Here is a 17,234-nt window from a genome sequence, read left to right as displayed (position 1 = left end):
TGAAATAGTAGGTTTTAATATTATCTTTATTTTTCAAAATGATCTCCTTGTATCAATGGCCTAGCCAAGACTTATGACATACCCACCTGAGTGGAAGGTGGTTTTAGATTGAGTTAGAAGCAATTTTAGGAAACCTATTGTCTTCCATATTGTTTAACCTCTTTTTATACATTGGATACCTCATGTTTTCAATGGGGGAAATAATTACTTGGATGAGGAGGATGCTGAGAGGAGTTCTTTTCTCAAGTCCCATATCCAAAAATTTGCTCACTCACAATTTTTTTCATGTCCAAAGAAATATTTCCTTCCTCCATTTATCCTTTTTCATTGTTGTAATTGTAATTGAACTTGTCTTGGATATATATTCCTAGATATTCAAATATCAAGAAACTTCCTCCAACTTTTCATTATCATCATATGGATGATAACTATATCTCACAATTGATTTATTACTTCAATACTCCTCTTTAAGAATGAAAACATATCTATTTATCCCATTATTATTTATATTTAGCTCCAAATCTAAATATAATAATAATTAATAAAAAATATTTTAATTATCTCTCCATTCAACAAATAAACAAAGTACAAAATATATTACACTAGAATCGATAACTTTAAAATATATATGTGCATCTTTCATTGTCTATCTATTTACCCAAATTCACGCCTATAATATTATCATATTCTTTGATCATCACCCTAATTTGCTTGATAGCTCTAATTCATTATTCAATTTCTTTGAAAATTTTAATCTGAGTCATTAACCTACTGAACCATAATTCAACAAACCACAATCAAAGACTTCACAATACATAATTCAACAAACTACAATAAAAAACTTCACAATACTAATTCGACAAACTATAATAAAAAAAACTTCACAATACTAACAGTTTCCTCTTTGTGATTCCAATCTATGCCACCAAACGTACCCACATTATTGCTGTTGTTATCGCTAGTCAAACACCCCACTTCTGTTTGATTCTGCTAATTATTTTAGCAGTCCCTTCGTCTTCAAGTAGTCCACAGCATCATCGAAAATCTCATCGATCCCAAACTTAAAAGAGAAGCCGCTATCCACCAATTTTTCCGACGAAAGGTTTGCTTTTTGGATCGGTGGCACATCCTCGAAACTGGGTGTATGCGCACAAAGTATTCATTATATACAACTCCATAAGGATATTAATATGAAAAACTTATAATCGTATAAGCATTCTAATATGGAATTCAATCAAGAGTTATTTCCATGTGTAGCTCTTTTGGTTCGAAGGTTATGGAAATCCTTGGATTAATTTTCATGAATGTTTTGAAAGTTCAAACAGAAAATACAACCAATCCACCTTATATAAAGAAAATCCAAAGGGAGAAAATAGTGACTGCGCTGGGACGTTATATTGCGGATAACGTTTGGACAAGTAGTGTGCAAGCTGTGGAATAGGGGTGTTAACGGAACAGCAGATGTAACGGCCCACCGCAGAGGGGTTGTCCATCAAGAAAATCTGGGCGCTGCAGACATCTTCCACATGGACCAACGAAGCGAAGCCGTAGACCATCTGTATAACTTTGAAAGCTTCTATGTCTCGGGGAGTGCCAGTGAGGAGGGAAAGAACCACCTCGACCGTTTGTGGAACGTTGGGGTTAATAGCAGACCCGGCCACCACCACAGGGCTGATCGTAACCACATCCAACCCCTGTTCGTTGCCATATTGCAGTGCTGCTCGCTCTGCAAGCGTTTTCGAAACCGGATATGCCTGTATCATTAAACAGGTAATCTTAGTAGTGGTTGAATTTATGTGGATTGAAGATTTTAGAAATATTTGAGAAATTTTTTGTGAAAGAGTCAAACAATTGATCTGTCCTGACTGTTAGATTTTGGGATATTCCTGGAATCTACTGCAATAATACTTGTTGTTTTAACTAATAGTGTTTTTTTTTGGATCTACTTATTTGCCCATTTAGATTTATATATTGATAATCTGGAAGTTTGATTAAGTAAAGCAAATAGAGAAGGAATTCATCTAGCAACCTATGTGGTAAAGTTGCTTCTATGAGCAAATGATCTTATTCTAATAGCAAAAATAACCCATGGATTAATATAACACTTAAAGGCTTTATAACACTTTTGTCAGGAGGTAAGCAAAGCAAATGGAGAAGGGATTCATCTAACAACATATGTGGTAAAGTTATGATCTTATTCTAATCTCAAAAATAAAGCATAGATTAATATAACACTTAAAGGCCTTATAGCACTTTTGTCAAGAGGTTGGAAGCAAGTGAACGACCAAAATCATGATTTTCTTTTTAAGTAGAAAAGACAAACCAAGCACTTTTCTTTTTGAAGGTAGCTCTCAGGGAATAGTGAAATAATACAAATATCTTGGGATTGACTTCCACCATAAAGTTTAGTTGGGAGACTTGTAGGGCGAAAAGAATTCAGGGAGGATGGAGAGTCTCATACTTACTCCAAAATAGGTGCAGAAACGCTGAACCTTGGGATCGGAAAACCAAAAAAACTCTTTTTGGTTTGTTGGTTGTGAGGCATGGGGAAGTAGATGTCAACTTGTAGCTAGAGACAGTTAGAAAGAATACAAAAACAACTAATTACTAGCAATCTCAAAATTAAAGCCACAGTCCTGTACGAAATCCTTATGGCTGAAACAGTTAGTTTCTCATTGGAGGCAACAACGATAACTAGGTTAATAAGTTATTTAAAGAAGGCTAAAAGCATGGATATGGAAGAGGAATTAGAGGGTAAGAAGAAAACTTGGATGAAGCAAAACAAAAGTAGTTGAGTAAGTGGGATATCAAGGTGCATGAATGTCCTAGCACCAACTACTAAAAAAAAAAAAAAATTGTGATGGAAAATTTTAGGACTGCCATATGGAGTGGTAGATGTGACACTGGTAGGTTTTACATTAGGTAGGTGGAAGATTCCCAAAAAAATTTGAGAAAAGAGAACTTGCATTTTCTACGGTAAAGATTGACAACATGCACCATCTATTTGTCGGAAATAAGCCTTGAGTCAAGACTCATAACAAAAAATCTAACATCAACAAAAATATGAAAATAAATCAAAATTGAAAATATGAAAATAAATCAAAATTGTTATTCTCTTAATCTTAAGTTGTTGAGCCTCATCTACCTCATTTAAATCATTCGACCTTTGAAATCATCTATCTAAAAAAAATAAAAACATTTAATTTTTTACCATCTATCCAAAAATAAATAAAAACATTTAATTTTAAACAATAAATTTTAAAAATGACATAATTATACTCGCCTTCCATTTTTTCCAAGATGGTTCCAAAACTTCTATTGTGTAGTGGATGGTAGTTATGTATTTACCCATGCAGGGGTTTGTTAGTAAGGAGGAAATCCACGTCTGTCCAGCAGGTTTCGTCAATGCACTGATTCTGCTCCTCTGACTCGTTTATGGAAGCCGTGCACGCAGACGATGTGACCACAACGCGCTTTACAGTTTTGGGCTTTGAGCAAGCCCTCAGAACATTCAGCGTGCCGTTGATTGCTGGCTTCATCACGTCACGCTGCGGATCGAAGCAGCAGTGTTATGTTTCTAAATATTAAGACCCTTAATACCGTTTGGGAGAAATTGAAGGGACGACTCGTTAGTTACCTCGGGATCGTTGGGGTTGAAGTTGACGGGACTGGCCACGTGGAAAACGCCATCACAACGGTCTACGGCAGCATCGAAATTGCCTTCGTCCACCAGATCCGCACTGAAGATTTTGAGCCTCTCCCCAGCGCCTGGAATGTCCAGGAGATGCCGCACCTTCCTCTCGTTCCCTGCGTTTTCACCGCGCAATGTTGGCTATAATAATAATATACTATTTTGAATAAGAGAAGAATGGAAGATTACCTGGGTCGCGCACAGTAGCGTGGATAGTGCAACCCTGGTGGAGTAAGCGGTGGACCAGCGAGGAGGCCACGAAACCAGTTGCTCCGGTCACACAGAGAGTGGTTTTGCCTGTGAGAGTTGCAGAGGCCATTTTTGCCTGTGAGAGTTACAGAGGCCATTTTTTCGCATTCACTGTGACTCGTCTTTCCCTAAGACTTTAACATGATACCAGCCATAACATACTCCACTTAATGTGTGGATTACTTTCTTAGTTTCAGTGTATTTAGTGAGTTAATTATTGGTTTACTGTTTTTCTCTTTTATCTATTGGATAAGAATAAAATGATATTTAATAAATAGGATGAAAAAATAGTGTGTCGATGATTAATTTATTAAGCAAAATTTTGTGAGTTAATTATTAGTTTATTGTTTTTTTCTTTTATTTTGTGAGTTAATTATTGGTTTATTGTTTTTTTCTTTTATTTTGTGAGTTAATTATTGGTTTACTGTATTTCTCTTTTATCTATTGGATAAAAAAAAAATGGTATTCAATAAATAGGATGAAAAAACAGTGTGTTGATGATTAATTTACTAAGCAGAATTTTGTGAGTTAATTATTGGTTTACTGTTTTTCTCTTTTATCTATTGGATAAGAATAAAATGATATTCAATAAATAGGATGAAAAAATAGTGTGTCAATGATTAATTTATTAAGCATAATTTTGTGAGTTAATTATTGGTTTACTGTTTTTCTCCTTTATCTATTGCATAAGAATAAAATAATATTCAATAAATAGGATGAAAAAACAGTACACCAATGATTAACTTATTACATTGTATTTGATATTTCTCATAAACTTTTTTTATCAATTTTTTTATCTACAAAATTTTGCAATAAATTTTCATATACATTCAATAATAATAATGATAAAATTTATAAATTTATAATTAAAAAAATCAATTTCAAAAAATTTAAAATTCAATAATAATAATAATAATAAATTTTATAAAATTATAATTAAAAAAATCAATTTTAAAAATTTAAAATTAATTATTTAAAAGTAAAATATTAAAAAACAAAATTTATATTTAAAGTTAATTAATTATAATCTAAATATGTATATATCTATTAAAAAATTAATTAATCATAATTAAAAATAAAAATAATTTATATTTTTAGTTAAAATTATTTATAATTATAAAGTGAAAATGGAATTTTAAAGATAATTATAAGATGATGACCTTGATGAAAAAGAATGTCTATTAAGAATTTCTATCTTTATAGTTTATATAAGAGATTAATTGGAATTTTTTAACATTTTATTTCTATATTTAAAAATTAGTGAGTGAAGGTTCCCATAAGAAGTCCGTGCCAAGAATTCAACATTTGGGCCGAGATCAGGAGCGAGGATGGCTAGGGTTTTCCTAGGTGCCGCCGTCACACTGCAGATCTGCGAAGGGGCAGAGACAGCAGAGAACCCCTGGAGGTCGATCGCCGGATCAACCGAATCGTATACGCCGTCATGGATCTGGTATTGCAGCGGAATAGACCACAATCCCCCTGCATCAAATCGGTCCCCGGATGCTGATTGGTCTGCTCACAGGTCATGGACGAGTTCTCACTATCTGATTAAGGGTTATTTTCACGGTAAACCGTTTGCTCTTTTTGTAACAGGACACGGCCAGGACGATACAGCCCGCCATCGACTAGATCCGCAATCGAAAACGCAACACTACCTTGATTCGGAGCTTTTAAATGCGTTTAAGGGTAAGAATGGAGCGGACTGGCCGGAGATGGTCGTGCGAGCAGGAGCCATACAGAATGTTGCTCCCCCATTTCCAGGCGGAAGAATGAGGGGCGGCTCAGATCTGACATCAGATAGCTCTAGGGAGAAACGACCACGAACCTCTGGTCTTGAATCAAACAGATCCCTTGATACATTTGTCATATGGCGCGATCCCGCTAAGGCACACCCAGAAACTAATGCGATTGAATCTGAGAAATGGATGATAGGAGGTGAAAAGCCACACAATGTAGAGGAAAAACAAAAAAACCCCAAATATGCTTTCCAATCGCCAGATCTGGAAAACAAAACAGCAAAGCGGGGCATGGATAAGGTCACTGGAACCACAACGGCTGCATCTGGAAAACTGCTAGCAGGAGGAAGAAAGCCCTTTTTCGATTCGCCAGATCTGGAGAACAATCATGGGAATCAGGGCTTGATTAAGGCCGATCCGTCAGATCTGAAACAAATATTTATCAGATCGGTAGAAGGCAGACACTGTTGTGTACAAATCAAGGAAGGGATGGATGTCCTGGAGTTAAAAAAGCAGATCCAGATCAAACTGGGAACTCAGGCAGCATACCAAAGTCTCTTATTCTCAGGATTCTGCATGCAGGACCAACACACTCTCCAGCATTATGGAGTTGTCAAAGATTCAACCATCATCCTCAATCTGAGACTCTGAGGCGGATGCAAGGGAACCAGCTCAAAAAATACAGGCTCCTTCCGCGATGCAGTCAAAGGAAAGGAACCAATGCAACACAGACCAGCATCCACACCAAAGCTTCCAGGACCCTATATTGTGGAACAGAAGCCAGAATCACCTATGCTTACTGTATCATTGCCGGAGGTAACAGATCTATACTCAGACTTAATTCATAATGTTGTTATATGCAGATTTAACGGTTATTGGCCCAAAGCTGATGCACTGCATCAATGGGTTTATACATCATGGACATCCAAATGTGAAATATATCTATGCCCTAAGGGATTCTTCATAGTCAGATTTAGTACAGAGCTGGAACGAGACAATATCATTAATCAGGGGCCTTGGTTTTGGGGCAATGCTGGTCTCTTTCTCACACCCTGGTTCCCGGATTTCGACGCCAATACCATGGTAGTATCGACGATGCCAGTTTGGGTAAGGCTACACAACCTACCACTGCATTTCTGGCATCGAAAAGCTTTAACAGCCATTGGGAATTCCTTAGGAAAACATCTCAAAATAGATGAGGACAGAGCCAACCGGGGAATTTTCACATATGCCAGAATATGTGTAGAGGTGGATCTAAGTCAAGGACTCCCAGATCACATCACATTGAATTTCAATAATTCACTGTGGACGCAACAACTTGACTACGAGAACTCGGCTTTCAGATGCCGCGGCTGCTTGCAAACAGGGCACCTTCAATATGCATGTCCACTCTCTAGTAAGGAGCCTAAAGGGAACAAGAAACAACAGAAAAAGCCAAAAGGTTGGCAGCATACCGAACCACTGGAGGAGGAGGCACTGAACACGGAACCCACAAACGTACAAAGGAGACAGGAAAAAATGCAGGAAGAGAACACCGAAGGGCCCAAATTAGAGCCAAATAGCATGGTACGGCAGCAAGAATTACAGCTGGAAATAAGTGGTGCCAAACGAGCACATAGCTCCGAAGGATCGGACTCGGATAAAGAACAACCAGGGCACACAGAGGAAAACCAACTTGCCATAATTGTCCCCACTGCCAACACTGGAGTCTGGCGTAAAGTGGAGAAGAAAAAAGGAAGGAAAATATAGGCCTGTAGACACAACTTTTTTATTTCTGTTGTATTCCTGTCATTACGGAAAGAGGCTTTTACTACTTTGTGTTCTTATTTCTGTTTTGCTGCCTGTTATTACAGGAACAGCCATATGCATATGCTTCAAGCATCTACAAAATGTAATTTTATCAATATGAATAAAATTACGATTTTTTCTTACGGGAAAAAAAAAAAAAAAATTAGTGAGTGAACCTTTTCGAGATCACCATAGTTTGGTTAACTTAAAAGGTCAAGAAAAGATTAGTCTTACAATGAATATTTTGAAATTAAATTAAACATGAGTATAACATGGAAGATAAAGTATTTTTCATCTTAACTTTTTTAAAATTATAGGTGGCAAACTCTTTCATCTCATGACATTTTGGTTTTCACTAATTAGTTTTTATCTTAACAACATTCAATATAATTTTGCAAATTAAAATAACTTAAAATTTAATTAATCATAAATCTCAAATTAAATCAAAATATACTTTATGTATAAATGTAATTGATGAATTAAACCCATAGCAAATAGCTCAATTGGTTGTTGTTGTGTCATGAAGTATTATATAAACCATGATATTTATAGTTCAAATCTTCAGTGAGTCAAATCGATTAAAAAATAATTGTAATTAGTGTATTAAATTATAAGAAAATTAACTTTAAAAGAAACGTGTGAATAATTATAGTTTCCAATAATATATATATATAATGAATTAAATTATTAGAAAATTAATTTAAAGGAAAAAAACATGTGAATAATTATAGTTTCAAGGAAAATTAAATTAGTATGCAATTTATTTATCATTTGTATTAATAATTTTGTAATAAAGGAAAAATAAAGATTTATTAAATTAAATTATAAAATACAATTTTAAAATCACATATATATTAAATGTTATGTTATGGTAAACTTCAGTATTATGTGACATTATAATATTACAAGTGATCATAATATTATAATACATGGTTTAGTAAGAGGTTATCTTTAGTATTATGTTAAATTGATATAAGGTTTATAATATGGCTATATTTATTGTGATGTTTATTTTAGTTGAATTATTTTGATTGACTATGTTTTTTAATTATTATCTCACATTTCAATATTCATTAAGGATTATGTTGCATTGCAACAATTTTTAAAGGTCATGTTGGAAAATAATGTTCCTTATTGGTTATGTCACATTATGACATTCACTATGTTTCTAATGTTAAGTTTCTACATATCTCAATTGTTATGGTTGGATTATGGCGTCAAACAATGATTATGTCACATTAGGAATCTAAGTGGTTGACTTTAACATTATTTTGCTTCATGTTTCTAAAAACATATGTTAGGTTGTAACATTTTTCAATGGTTATGCCACATTTTGGCATTGATCTTGATTGACTTATATTCTAGTGAACTACAATCCTCAATGGTTATGATCAATGTCAATGTTCATCAAGGGTTCAAACTTATTGTGGCATTAAGATATTTAATTCAATATTATGTCATATTATGATAAAGGTTTATAATATGGTTATATCTATTATGGTGATCATCTTAATTGATTTAGGTTGTAATATTCACTAAATTGTTCATAAAATCCATCAATTATCTCTCTTTTCTTAATAATACTTCTCATGCATAATACTTGTATAAGAATAAATGCATATAACAAAAATTTAGTAACCTCTAATTGCAATGACTATATCACAATTAAATTTCAATCACATAATAATCTAATAATCTTATGATTAAAATAGTATGCCTCATAACTTCAATTAACACCAAATTTTCCATAATATGTTATAAAACAATTATCTTACTGAACACAATTAAAATATTAAACATAAACATTAATTTTATAATCGGGATCTCACTTGTACCATTGGGTATATGGTGCAGGTGACAAAAATAACCTACCTCTCATTCACCTTTGTGACTCACAATTTGGTCTGTATAACTTAAGCATAAGCACCAAACCAAAACAAGTCTTTATTTTGTCAAATGAACAACAATTTGATTTCTATGTTACTGTAATACTACTTTATCAAATGCTATAGGCTATACCATGATTTGGATTTGATTCCACTCAAGGAGTACTAATAATATCTATAGTTTTGTGTCCAAATTTTGAGATTAACTCATCATTTCTTCTAAAGGTGCTTCTGCTTTATGAATTTCAGATAAATTCGACTCAAGGTAACATAACTTGGAGAATTGATTTGGTTATTGAGGGTTCAGAGAGTGAATCTCTCTATTTTCAATAGCTTTTTTTAACTAAACAAAATTTAACTAGTGAAATACATAAAAACACCTTGATTGATCATTTAATAGAGAAGTGCCTGGAAAGAGGAGAGACATAACAAAATCAACTAGAAATTCATTCAACTTCATTCATCTCAAAGTTACTCCAAAATTCCCATCTACACCCTGATTATTAAAAAGCTCGAATTGTGTTTATATGCATAATGGTGACAATTATTCTTGATCTTGCATGGATGGATTCAAATTGGTTTTTTAAGAAAATATCTAATTAAATCCAAACTCCTTTAATATCTTGCTATAATGTAGCAATTACATCCATTTACTCAAAATAAATCCTTTATTTTCAAACTAAACCATCTCTTAAAAAAAAAACAAACTAACTAACTAACTAATTCAAATTAAAGAAACTCTTCTCCTTTTATTAAACTTTGAATACCTTCTGGAGGTCAAATTATGACTTTCACAAATCCACTCTTTCTTCCATAGTGTTGTCATGTTGTAGTATCTTTGTAGTAGTCATCCATGTGGTATATTTTAATGGATGATCTCCCCATTTGACTAAATATTGGAAATAATATTTCCCACTTATATTTTCAACCATATTTCTATCCAAAATATCCTCAATAAGAAATGGTTCTATTATAGGTAACTATTTTTCCCATTGAATTTTCTAACCTTGTCGAATATTATGTGCATCTTCCTACTTCTGTATTTTATTTCCCTTGTAAGGATACAAGTATGCAATAATGAAAATTAGAGAAATTCCACTATCAAGTGGAAGTTCAATCTCATACAACTTTGAAGAAAACTTCCTCACAATTTTACAAGTTCCAATTTTCTTTAATTTCATATTGTTATATTCCATTTTGGGAAATATTTCTTTTCGTAGATGCGCTAACACTAAGTCTCCAACTTCAAAACTCAAATCCCTTCTTTTTAATTATGCTCTCTACTTATGGGGTGGCAAGAGGGGGATGGATTCTCATTAATCCCAAAGGAATCATAGAAGATAGATACGCCTTAGGGTTGGGAAAGAAGACAAACAAACAAGTCAAGGCTTGTGGCTTTTTTCTTGGTATCACCTTGGCTCAGAACAAGGAATCATTGATATGACTATAATAGGGGACTCCCTTCTGATCATAAAGCATATGAACCACAACTCGGTATCTCAAAACAATACGCGGAATCAAATCCTCAGGAGAGTCCAAGGAATGCTTCCTCACTTTGGACAATTAAAGTTTTTCCACATCCTAAGAGGGAAAAATAAGGAAATTGACAGGCAAGCCAACTTCGCACGCAAGATGAAAGAAGAAAGTAACGAAGTGAACAGGGTAGCGGGTCATTTTCCTATCCCCTAATTTCTTATATGAAAATCAAATTCTTGAGAGTTATTTTTTATTGCTACTTTAAAAATGGAAATAATTACGTGGAAATGAGGGAGTTCAAGTGGTTTTTATCTCCCGTAATACCCTTCATTGCTCCCTTTTGGCTCCACCTTGGCACCTCCCTCTACCTCCTATTACACAGTATTTTGTCACGCCTCCTACACTTCCCTGTGACATACCCCGAAGTGCCTGAAACATGACCATTATATAGTATCCTCATCCATGTATATAGCTCAAAGTCCTCCTCAGACTTTGTTTAAAAAATGTCTTGAGCTTTCCCTAAAGAAATAGCTCTTAAAACCCTAAAATGAGAATCATCGCTCTTATGAGGCTTAAAACAACGATGGGCTCCTATTGCACTATGTTTGACCAGCGATGGCATCGCTCTGTTCCCTTGCATACCTGCGATGATCCCATAAAGGTAATTTTCCCAAAGAGGATGAGAAGCTTCTAGAGTGGCGAGCTGGAGGTTGTTTTGAATAGATGAGGTTGAATCTTCTCATCTTGGCCTTTTTGTCTTATCCCTATGAGTTACCTCCTTGAGATGAGGGCCTAATCCTATCTTTGGAGAAGTCCTAACTCCCTCTCCCAGCCTATAAATTCCTCTTCTCCCATTCCCAAATGGTTGGTCTATGTCTATTTTCACCCTTATGCTAAGCTTGTGCCTAGAGGCTATTCATTAGACTTGGAGAAGGAGTGCTTGGAGAGTTCTTGGCTTGGACTTGGATTACCACTCAAGGAGAGCCTTTCAACATCAAGGATTTGGTTGTAAGCTTCCCTTTATTTCCTAATAATATACAACTGTTGGTTCATCTTCCCAAAATATATATGTTCATGTATTATTTAGCTTGACATTCCTTGATCAGTTAAGTAGGTTGTTATTGGATTTGCTATTGGTTTTGGCATGCTTTGTTGTCTCTTGATCACTTGTGCAGGTACATAAACGTTGAGAGAAGCAGGAACAAGTTTGTGACACAAGCAGTTCGAGGCCCTCAACAAAGGAAATCGGAATAGCATTAGAACGAGGTAGGTCATCTCTTTCATTCTACTTTTCAATTATAACCTAGGAAGATGTCTAGTTGATTGTCACTTCAGTTGCTAGACCCACTCATTGGGCTAGAGGGATCATCTCTATCTGCAGAGAGGATTAACCTTGTCAACAAAATGGTGACTCCGCTGGGGAGCCTATGATCCTTTCCTTCCCTTTATTCACCTTGTCTTTTGATGAGTTTGATCAACCATTCATTCTTAGACTTCATTGCTTTTCTGTAGTTAGTCTCACTTCCTGGTAGATGCTTGAAGGTTGTTGATTTGAGTTGTTCTTGAATATTTTGTGTTTTTTCTTTTCTTTTCTCGCCCATTGCATTTTTAGCCCTGACAGTCACGATGATATCGTGGGTTTGTTGATTACAGTAGCGATGATCATTATTTTTCTCTTAACATGTGCGATGATTGCAGAAGTTAAAGAAATTTAGGGTTTGTCTTCTTGTTTTCAATTCTTTTTGCCTTCTCCCAGTGATTTACCAGTGTGATCTCAGTTGACTCTCTTATTGTCTGATTGCAATTACCTTTTAACTTGGTTTGAGTATGCTTGAAGTTTGATTAGCCTTTTAGGGTTTCTAGGTCTTCTAGGTCATCCTTCATCCGCTCGTTGGTCTTCTCATCAAAGATCAATTACATGTGTTAAAGAGTCTTTTGTGTGTTTGGACATCCTTTGTAGATCACTTTTGGTTCTTGTGTCTTAAGTTGTTTTCATTAGTATAGATATTGTGAAAGTCACTTAAGTTATGTTTGACAAACAATAGATTACAAATTGATTGTCTCATTTGAATCAAAAGGGAGTGTTTGCTTTGAGTTTTGTGTTTCGAAAAGTGAAAGTGAAAGTGTTTATCTTTTCATAGTTTTCGAAGCATTTTGGGTTGCATTCAAATCATTAATGTGAAAGAGATTTTCATATTTGTTGGCTTGCTTGCATTCTCTTTTACTTTTGCACTAGATTATGTTGATTGCGTTTAAGTGAAAAAAGAGAAAAACCATCATTATATCTTCAAGTAATTTTGCTTTAAGGTTTGTTTTGGCATTGCATTTGCTTATCATATGAAAGATTAGATTTCATCTTTTTCATTTAGCATTTGAAGATTGTCATGGATGCACTTTTGCATTTGGTTTGATGCATGATTTGAGTGATCTTCCTCCCTACATAGATAGTTTTCATCGAATTGAAGGATTTCATTTCATCATCTAGTTGCATTTTAGGAGCAGGTAACGTCGTTAAGGCCTTGAAATTGAAACATAATTTCCAAGGTCAACTTTAAAATCTATCAATTAATCTAAGGAGCATTTAAAACATCAACGTTCACATTTAGTGGTATAGGCTAGAGACATGTTTCGGCGTCTATAAAACTTAGCAGATTTCATTCGCTTCGACATTAGACAGTGCTAACACGAACTTGTGCTCCCCGTACCGTCGTGTATATAAAGGGATACCCCCATAGGTTGCAAACCTTTATCTATAGGAAGCCGAGTCTGCTGCCCTGTAAACGTGATACACCGAACACAACATTCGGGGAGATTTCTTGCATGTACATCAAGTCCTTAGTAAATTTATTTGTTGAGCTGTATATTGTAGTTCACAGTCAATTGGTACTCCTTTTACCTAGATTCACCTGAGTAGTCATTTCGATCTTTTCTGACTCTTTAAATTTGAAAATATCATCGAGCGAATTGTCCTTTCAAGCCCGCTAAACCATTGAAAGCGAATAGAGTCACCTTTTCGTCCTTTTCTTGACTCTTACAAGATGAAAAGGCAAACTTTTTGTTTCTAAAAATAATTTCCAATGATAAACATGTCAAACTGAAACAGTTGCTTCTTGGACCAATATTAAGTAATTTCCTGTTAATTTCAAGATTGTTTAAAGCCCTAAATGAATCTCCTTTCCTTTTTTTCTTTTGAGAGGAAGTCATCATGGCTGAACCATTGAGTTCATGTCATATTTCCCCTTCATTGCCTGATACTGAAGGGTCCTCCCAAGGAGTTCATCCGGAGCTTCCTCGGTCACTTGAAGATGAAGGTTTCGAACTTGGGATTATTCCAAGTATCCAACCTCTGTCTTCTCGTCTGCCTCCATCGTATTCCTAGTCACCTCAAGAATCTAATCCTAATACCCCTGATAATCCTATTCAGACCCCTGAGAGTCCGCAGACTCCTGAGAGTCCGCAGAGGCTTGTTGTCTATTCGTCAAATCCATTATTCGATTATGTTGTGATATCTCCTCAGTGTCCTTATAGTCCTTACAATCAGCCTGGTATTCCTTTGGATTTATCTCCTCGTACATCTCGGGTTCCTCGTCACCAGTTGTTTCCATCTATGGAGTCAGAAGGTGAAATCCCAACCTCTTCTCTGGGTCATTCAGAAGTTTTCGCTACCCATAATCCTCATGTCGATGATGAGCAAGGATATGAATTTCCTCCAGAAAGCTTTCCTTATAAGGAAGAGTCCCTTAAGCAAGACACCATGACCCACATTTCAGATCATATCCATCAATGGAGACGTCGGCGTCGCCTCATCAAATTTGAGATTGTTGGTGAGTTGTTGACGGAATGGTTCAAAAAATCATTCGTTAGCAAGATTGCTAAGGATATAGATATGGGTGGATGTGTTACTAAAGAGCAAGCTATTGCATGTGCTCAGTATCTAGACTTAATCTATTCACAATCTGGCACGTTGTATGAGATGTTTCTGTTATGAAACTAGCTCACAAAAAGATAGAAAAGAGAGATCCATGCCTTAGAATTCAGCCTCTTCGAGGGGGCAACCTCCTTTACATTACATAAATGAGCAATTCTTGGATGATACAAATGAAAAGACCTCCTTTCTATATATAGGAGTCTAAGGGGTCATAACATAATCAGAGCCGACATAACAATAATAATGTAAGGGCACAATAATATCAATAGTGGGCTTCTATGTGGCACAATAGTAACAATATGGGCACTACATGGGTACATCAATATAATAAGTGGGTTGTACTAATAACAATAAGGGTTTACACTAGTAGTATAGGGGCCTAACATGCCCCTCTCCTTCAAAAAGCGTTGTCCTCAACGCTTGAGTAGTTCTTGATGCTTTTGTATAAAATTCTTGTCCTTCCATGTGGAATCTTCAGCAGGTAAGTTCTTCCACTTGATGAGATACTCTAAAATTGATCGATTTCGTAGTTGTCGGGTTCTTGTTTCTGTGACTGCTCCAGGTTCCAATATGATTTTTCCTTCCTCTTCAATTTCTGGCAATATTGTTTGAATTGGGATCTTTTGCAACTTTTGAATAAGTGGCCATACTTCTTCGTCCTTCTTCCATTCATCCCTTGCTTCGTTTATCCAATCTGGTTCGATAATAGAAATAGCACAAAACAATGCTTCCACATCCTCATCCTTGAAGAGTCTTCCCATTTGGTAAGGTCGCCATTTTTTAAGTGCATGTAGTATTGCTAACATTTCCTTCTCATAAATAGCTTTGTGCAAAAACTTTCCCTTGATTGGACGACTTTCAAAAGCAATGGGTCTTTCATCTTGCATTAAAACAGCACCAATTCCATTTCCTGAAGCATCACATTCCACAATAAAGGTTTTTGTGAAGTCCAGTGTAGCTAAGACCGGTGCTTGGCACATTGCCTCTTTAAGATGTTCGAATGCCTTTGTTGCTTCTGGAGTCCATGAAAATGCATCTTTCTTCAATAATGTTGTTAGAGGTGCTGCTATTCTCCCATAATTCTTAACAAACTTGCGATAATACCCTATCAACCCGAGAAATCCTCGCAGATGCTTTATGGATGTGGGAATTTTCCATTCCTTAATGGCTTTAATTTTTCTAGGGTCTACCTTAACTCCTTCATGAGATACAATATGACCCAGATATTCCACCTCTTGTACTCCAAAGAGACATTTGGATCTTTTTGCATATAATTGTTTCTCCTCCAATAGTTGTAGCACCTTGCCAACATGTTCAACATGATCCTTCCAAGACTTGCTATAGATTAGTATATCATCAAAAAATACTAACACAATTTTTCTAAGGAATGGTTTGAAAATTGAATTCATCAAACCTTGAAATGTTGAAGGTGCATTGGTAAGGCCAAAAGGCATGACCAAAAATTCATAATGACCCTCATGAGTTCTAAATGTTGTTTTTGGAATGTCTTCAATCTTCATTCTGATTTGATGATATCCTGAACGAAGATCCAACTTGGTGAAGTAAATTGATCCATGCAATTCATCCAGTAATTCATCAATGACAGGAATGGGAAACTTATCTTTAATAGTGAGCTTGTTGAGCTCCCTATAATCCGGACGCTCCCTATAATCCAGACACATGCGCCATGATCCATCCTTCTTGTGCACCAATACGACTGGAGCAGAGAAAGAACTTTGACTTGGTTGAATTATACCAGCCTCTAGCATTTCTGCAACCATACGTTCAATTTCACTCTTTTGGGCATAGGGATATCTGTACGGCCTGATGTTTGGAGGAACACTTCCTGGAATCAGATGAATAGCATGATCATGATCACGAATAAGTGGGAGACCTTTGGGAGTCTCAAATACCTTGGAATGATTGTCCAAGACTTTTTGGAGATCTGAAGAAATAGATGATTCCACTGTGGACACATCTAGCGAACATAATTGTGCAATTACACCTCTTTGTTCCTTTTTTAGAAGCTTTGTCATACCGTTAGAGCTGATTATCTTTCCCGGTTTCCCTGCAATACCCCTTAATTCAACTTCCTTTCCTTCCACAGAAAATTTCATGAAAAGTTCTTGAAAATTAAAAGCTATTGTACCCAAGGATTGTAGCCATTGGACTCCTAGTACAACATCAGCACCTCCCATTGGAATGGAAAGCATTGGGCTAGTCAATACATATTCTCCCATGGATAGCTTGATATTATGGCACTTTCCCGAGCAATTTATTGTTCCTCCATTTGCAACCATCACTTGACACTTTGGTGTTGGATATAAGAAGCAATTCAATTCTCTTGCTACCTTACAATGAATAAAATTGTGGGTACTTCCTGAATCAATCAACACTATTACCTTTTTCTTCTTGATTTTTCCTTCTATCTTGATGGTTTGAGGAGTGGTAATTCCCGCCAATGCATTACAAGATATGGT

The 17,234-nt window shown here is 35.5% G+C and overlaps 1 pseudogene; it reads right to left on the bottom strand.

The window, feature by feature from the left end:
* Positions 1–994: 994 nt before the first annotated feature.
* On the bottom strand, positions 995–4,010 carry LOC149148882 (putative anthocyanidin reductase; annotated as a pseudogene).
* Positions 4,011–17,234: the final 13,224 nt, after the last annotated feature.

Source organism: Pinus tabuliformis, chromosome 9 (genome assembly GCF_031772625.1).
Source record: "Pinus tabuliformis cultivar Carrire ecotype Pingquan chromosome 9, CPIR1, whole genome shotgun sequence".
Classification (NCBI taxonomy): domain Eukaryota; kingdom Viridiplantae; phylum Streptophyta; class Pinopsida; order Pinales; family Pinaceae; genus Pinus; species Pinus tabuliformis.
The sequence above is the reverse complement of the archived record's forward strand: the minus strand, read 5'-3'. Positions and strand labels throughout refer to the sequence as shown.